Source organism: Caretta caretta, chromosome 16 (assembly GCF_965140235.1).
Source record: "Caretta caretta isolate rCarCar2 chromosome 16, rCarCar1.hap1, whole genome shotgun sequence".
In the NCBI taxonomy this organism is placed as follows: domain Eukaryota; kingdom Metazoa; phylum Chordata; order Testudines; family Cheloniidae; genus Caretta; species Caretta caretta.
This window is the reverse complement of record NC_134221.1, coordinates 6864987-6871704: the sequence shown is the minus strand read 5'-3', so window position 1 is coordinate 6871704 and position 6718 is coordinate 6864987.

The following is a 6718-nucleotide window of genomic DNA, read 5'->3' as shown; positions in this document are numbered from 1 at the left end:
CCTGTTGGGGGCAGCAAAACATCCAGAGAAGCGTGTCCGTAACCTGTATGTCACCCAGGGACCATTACCTACACAGCCCGGTAAGGTCTGGGTTCGACCAGCTGGAATCCTGCTAACAAGCAGCCTGACTAGGCACCTACAAAGTAAACAGTTTGTCTTTTCCTTCTCCACGCATGTGTGGAAGGCGAGCAGTCAGACCTGCAGCAGAGGGAGATGGGAGCTTTGCATTTGAGAGGTGCTTCTTGCAGGGTCAAACTCAAGCTAGGGGGACCTAAGCTGGCTTGAGAGGAGCCCATCTAATTCTGGCAGCTGAATCCCAACTGTGCTGCCCCTGTTGCAGGAGAGGCAAGCGCCCTGCTCAGGCTGCAAGCACCAGGCTCATGAGACAATAGCCAGGAAAGGAGATCTGTTTTGCAAGCCAGGACCGCACCCTTATTGTCTGGAAACTGGTGGGAAGATCTTGGCCCAGGCAGGAGCCCGAGTTGCTGGAGCCCGTGAATAAGACGGATGGGTGCAGGCTTGGTGGGTGGCCTGCTCAGACTGTGCTGAAGAACAGCTGTCGCTGTTAAAACAGAGATTCTCCCCTCCGCACCTCACATTCAACCGAGTCACTGCTGGGGACACAAGACCCCACAGGTGTCTGCGGGGAAAGGCTAGCGGACAGAACACTAGCTCAGAACTAGCCATGAACGGGAACGGCAGTGTTGGGACCCAGTTCCAGATGGCAGAGTGCACAAGTGTGTGGCTCCGTGGTTTTTGCCTGGGTCCCACCTCGGCTCAGTGCAGCTGGCGGAACAGGGAACTCCTGAATGAGCAGAACATTCTGAACGCGCTCCAAACTCATTGCTAGCACTCGCTCCCCAGCGTTTCACACGCAGCCAGCCGGGGTTCCCCGCACCTAGCATCGGAGGCAACTAGGGCCAGAAGCCTGAATCTTCAGCTTCTTTGCATAACTGCATGCAGGGCTAGTCACTGGTCAGATGGTGCCATTGGCTCCCATAAGCTGGCACTGGGCACCCAAGTTAGTGACCGTTTCTCAAACTGGGGTCCTCTAGACTCTAGAGGACTTGGGAGCCAGGAACTCCAGAGTTTTAACCTCAGGTCTCCCACAGACTAGCTGAACGAGCCACTTCTCTCTGGGTGCCTCTGTTTTACCATCTGTAAAATGGAGGTAATGATGCTTGCCTGGTGCATGGATTAGTTTGTTAAGACTGCAGCGTTCACAGCATACACACAGAGAAGTTAGATAACATTCCTCTCTGGCAAGTTGCAATGTAACACTACTTTATTTCTTAGCATTCAGAACAATAACACAAGAACGCCAAAAAAATCAGAGAGAGAGAGACAACAGGCTGCTCCTTAAGGCAACAAGACACAGCTCCCTCCACCTTGTTTTATACTGTCTCTATCCAGACTGGTCTGGCTATCTGCTGACTCAGATGACCCAGATCACACGGCTTCCCTCCAGGCACCCTAGCCTGCAAGCAGGACCAGGAAACCCATCACACTTAAAGTGGTAGCTTGTCCTTTTTAACCACTTTCCAATACACCCCAAAGAGCCATATTAAGTATTAGCAATCTGCACTCCTACTCCTTGCTGGGGGCCTTTTGGTGCTACTGCAATATCACAGAATCATAGAATATCAGGGTTGGAAGGGACCTCAGGAGGTCATCTAGTCCAACCCCCTGCTCAAAGCAGGACCAATCCCCAACTAAATCATCCCAGCCAGGGATTTATCAAGCCTGATCTTAAAAACCTCTAAGGATGGAGATTCCACCACTCCCTAGGTAACCCATTCCAGTGCTTCACCACCCTCCTAGTGAAAAAGTTTTTCCTAATATCCAACCTAAACCTCCCCCACTATAACTTGAGACCATTACTCCTTATTCTGTCATCTGCTACCACTGAGAACAGTCTAGATCCATCCTCTTTGGAACCCCCTTTCAGGCAGTTGAAAGCAGCTATCAAATCCCCCCTCATTCTGCTCTTCTGCAGACTAAATAATCCCAGGCCCTTCAGCCTCTCCTCATACGTCATGTGCTTCAGCCCCCTAATCATTTTTGTTGCCCTCTGCTGGACTCTTTCCAATTTTTTCACATCCTTCTTGTAGTGTGCGGCCCAAAACTGGACACAGTACTCCAGATGAGGCCTCACCAATGCCGAATAGAGGGGAACGATCACATCCCTCGATCTGCTGGCAATGCTCCTACTTATACAGCCCAAAATGCCGTTAAATAATAGGAGATAAATATTGACCTGCAACTCCAATTCCAACAGATTCCAGGGTGGGCTGCATTCCTACCCCTCTTCTGGGCTGGCCTTAAAGCTTTCTATTGACAAGTAGCTTTTGGTTTTACTGACCTGGCATGCAGTGATCAGCAAAGGTGAATTAACTCTGACCTCCCACAAAAGCCCCCTGTCCTCAGAGCTGCCGTGTTTGTCTCTCATCCCCACAGAGGTGTGGCCAGCCCAGAGGCTCGAAGCCATTTCTCCAAGTTCCTCTGTCTCCTGCCAAAGTCAGGGAGAAGTTTACACATGTCCAAAGGACACATGGCTGCAGGAAGGAGTGTTGCGGTGTGTGGGAAGGTTACTTGAACCAGTTACAACCTGGATAAACCTACCTGGGCAGTAACACACCCAGAAGAAGGCAGTGGGTGGCAATTTAGCTTCCAGGCATATGTGAGCTGGGAAGTTCCCTGTATATAGCTAGCCCCATGAGGGAGCAGGTGGATTTAATACTTAGCTCTTCATCCATAGATCTCACTGCCTGTTACAAACGAGGGTCACGATCATCATTCCTGTTTTACGGATGGGGCTATGGAGGCACAGAGACGGGACTTACCCAGACTCACACAACAGCTCAGCGGTGGTGATGGTACAAGGATGCGGGGGACCTGGGCTCTCTCCCATCGGGCCCAATTCAGTCCTCAGCAGGGGGTTCGGCCTTCTGTGTGTCACCAGAACGAAAGCCTCCAGCTCTTGAAGCCCAGAGAAGACACAGACATGAATCAAAATAGGAGCCCGCCATGTCTGGCTGACATGGTACAGCTGTCGCCGGGGTTGGAAGATGTGGGATGAACTGCTGCAGCCGACTGGTCTTCCCACAGCACAAACAGGAAATGACAAACATCATGGCTGCATCAGCTCAGCATGTCTCGACGTCTATGTAAACTATGTACATTACCCACAAGCCCCTGGGCCGGAGGTCTCAGGAATCCCGGCATGCCCTGGGTATAGTCGCTGCTGTATGGCACGCACACGCACCAACCCAGGTTTGCTGTGTGGCTGTGCTTCAAGCCTTACAAAGGACATTTCATGCCATCGGTGGCCTGGCAATGGCTCCCTCAAGTGTCTGTCGTGCCTGGCCATGTGGGTGGACAATTTCACCGTCAGTTCTGACCAAAAATACATGCTCGGAACATAATGTCTTGGGGAAGACTTTCAAAGGCCGCAAATAACAGGTACGGGCCAGGTCCTCAGAAGTATTTTGGTGCCTAACTGCCATTGAAATCAATGAGAGATAGGTACCTGACTACTTTTGAGGATCTGTGCCTCGGCTGTGCCTAAGCTACCAGTAGCTCTCCATCGGAGTAGGGTGGTCTAGTGGATCAAGGACCTGTATGGGCTTCAGAAAACTTGGGCTCAGTTCCTATCTCCGCCCTGTAGGAAAGTCACTGAATTGTCTCTGTGCCTCAGTTTCCTAGTTATACAAGGGGGATAATGCTTCCCTAGCTCACAGGGGCATTGTGGCAATCAAAATCCACTAGGGCCTGTGTTGATGCTACAATGAGTGGAGGGAGCTAGCAAACCAGCTTGATGTCCCTTTGAAAAATAAGGCTGTGTGTGTTTAGGGCTCCCTCCCCAAAAGCTTAGCACAGGGAAAATAACATAATGTTGGGTGAATCATCTTTCCCAAGTACTCTCTCTGCAAGCTGGTGGTGGCCAGAGAAGTAATTATAAAGAACCCCTCTGTTCCACACTTACATTTCTTTATTCATTTTCCCAAAAGTAAATACCATTCCTTACATTGTTGAGAACGATCCCTTCCTCAGTAGCACAGCATTTCACGTGAAGAAGTGTGCTCATATTTGCCCTTTCTCATTAGGAAGTTACAAAAAATTAGTAGTGGGAAATTCTGGCCCTGTCGCTTTCACCACACCCTCACTGGAAGTGTCTGTTGCCAGGCAGATCAGGGATGTCAGTGCATTTATTCTAAATTTACTCCAGGCAGCATTCGGCCCTTGGACGCTTCTGTTATGTTCAGAGCCAATAGGAAATTCTTGCACAGCCCCCCAGGGTTTGTATTTCCGATGGTAGCCTGAGTGTGCCAGGTTTCCTAGTAGAGTCCAATTCAGAGGTCTGGCCTGGTGTCATGCCCTCCGCTCCAAGGGAGCGTCTCCTGATTTACAGGAGCAGAATCAGGCTCTTAAGTACTGGCCCTACCCCAATACCGGACACGGAGTCACCAAAGGATATTCAAGGATGAAGCAGTCCGTTGTGACTGGGCACACTATTTTAGAAATCCCCCCTGCTGCCCTGCAGGAGCCTTTTGAAGCCACCCAGCACTATCTCCCTTTGTTTCTGTAAGATGGCTTGCAATGGTCTGTCATTTGGACAGGTAGGGTTGCTGTTCTCTAGTTAGCCTATCACTTTGATGGGCAGAAGCCCTGGGTTTTGTGCCATGCCCTTACAGCGTGCTACCTCCTTGGCCCAAGCAAGGCGGAGAGGCTCCCTGGAGACATGGGGAGGTCCCCTCTCTGCTAAAAGTGCATCTTACTCAAGGCCAGGACCTCTTTGTGTTGTAAGTGGGTTCTCCACCAATTATAGTGTAGCAAAGCCTTCGAGGAGCCCTGCATGCGTTCTGCACACTCAGGCTTTCCTTCACAAGTGGCCTGGCTAGAAAGGTCGTATCTTTAAGCAGAAAAGCTTCAGTTCTGCAAAAGAAAAAGGCTGCTCGGTGGTGGGAGCGTCAAGCTGCATCATTCCACGCGTGCGGCTTTTTATTGCCCATCTACGACGAGCCACTCAGCCCAGCCCCCGGAGAAGTACGTGTCCTACATTTGCATTCAGCACCTGCATCCGATCTGCGTTTCCCATGCCCTGCCCTTACCTGCCCAGGAGGCAGCAAGCTGGGGCAAGGTTGGTGGCTGCCTTGGGCACCCTATAGCCATTGGCTTGCCCTTCAGCCGGGGGGCCCTCTGGGCACTCACCCCTAGTCCAATGCTACCACGCCAACTAGCTGAGCGAGTGACGGGCAGCCGATTGCGCTGTGGTGAAATGATCCTGCTCAGGCTTTTAAACTGCACTTTGTCAATAAACTCTGTAGGAATCAAGATGCAGGCAGCCTGGTAAACATTGCTTTGAGCCAAACCCCAGGGCTTGGCCCTTATTTCCTTAATGGAGCGTAGGGCAGAACCTACCTTGAAGGTGATGGGTTAAGAGGACCTTCCCCCCTGTAACATTTAAGCCAGGAGTGTCAGTGGCACATGACAAATCTGAGTGATGGGTCCACACCGCCTCCTTTTCCTCACCCACAGAAATGCCTAAATCCCACGAGTGAGTAGCAGCCCCTGAGAGACTGCTTCCCATGGCTCCTTTGTATGCTTCAGGCCCCGTTAAACTAAGTCTGGCTCTTGCTGTAAATGGAGCCCTACCCCATTAACTAGGATACTTAGGAATGAGGCCACGGGGATGGCTGCTGAGTCAGCCCGGCCGCACCCTGCTGTGTAAACACCTGCCAGCTGCTCACCCCATCCCAGCGATGTTTGCTCAGGCTGCATGTCACGTCTAAGGTGGATGGGCTTCCAGCTTCCCGGGAGCAGACTGAGTCAGGGCAAGGCAGCCAGCCAACGTCCAGCCTGTTTTAGGGCTGGAAGCAGGATGCACAGACCCTGTGCACGCTGCACGGGCGATGTCCAGGCACCTGTAGGAAATGTAATAATGATCCACAGACTGGAAGGGGGCAGTTATGGAGCCCGTGGCAACAGAATCCCATGCAGTAGGGAGAAAACGACAACTCTTCTTGCTTCCTTCCAAGGAGGTAGCCTGGTGTACTACTGTACCAGAGACCCAGACTGGATTCCCACAGCCCAAGCACTTGCTCCATGGGGCAATAGGCTAGTAGGGGGCTCTACTCAGGACAGCTCCGACTGATCAAAACCATGCTAAACACCTAGGGGACATATGGCATGCAGCCAGAGTAGGGACATCAGTATCACTTGCTAGGTGTATCCATGCATACTGTTGCCTGGGCATCCCAAGTGAGCCATGTGTTGCAGCATATTCACAAGCAACATGGACATAAGGCCATCCACTGGTCAGCATAAAGGACTTTTGCAGCCACAGGGGACCACAAAAGGTGGTTAAAAGCATAGTTAAAAATGGGGCAGCAGGGGAGGAAAAAATCCACAGGGCTCTGCCAGATTTGGGGGGTGGGGAGCTACGGGGTTGGGACAGGGGATGGACCAACATTGGGATTGGTCTTGTTCCCCCAGGAGAGCAAACAGGAAGCAACATCTTCTCTTGGATCAGGATGCAATCGCATTCACTCAGGTTAGGCACCTCCTGCCTCGAGTTAGTTTCCAGCAGCTGCAGGCATTGTGGTGGCAGTCACCAGGGTCTGAGATACAGCAAGCATCCCACTAGACTTCATTGCTCTTGTCAGGCCACATTGTGTAGTGATCCCACCTGGTGTCCTGTCCATGGTAAACAGGGTCA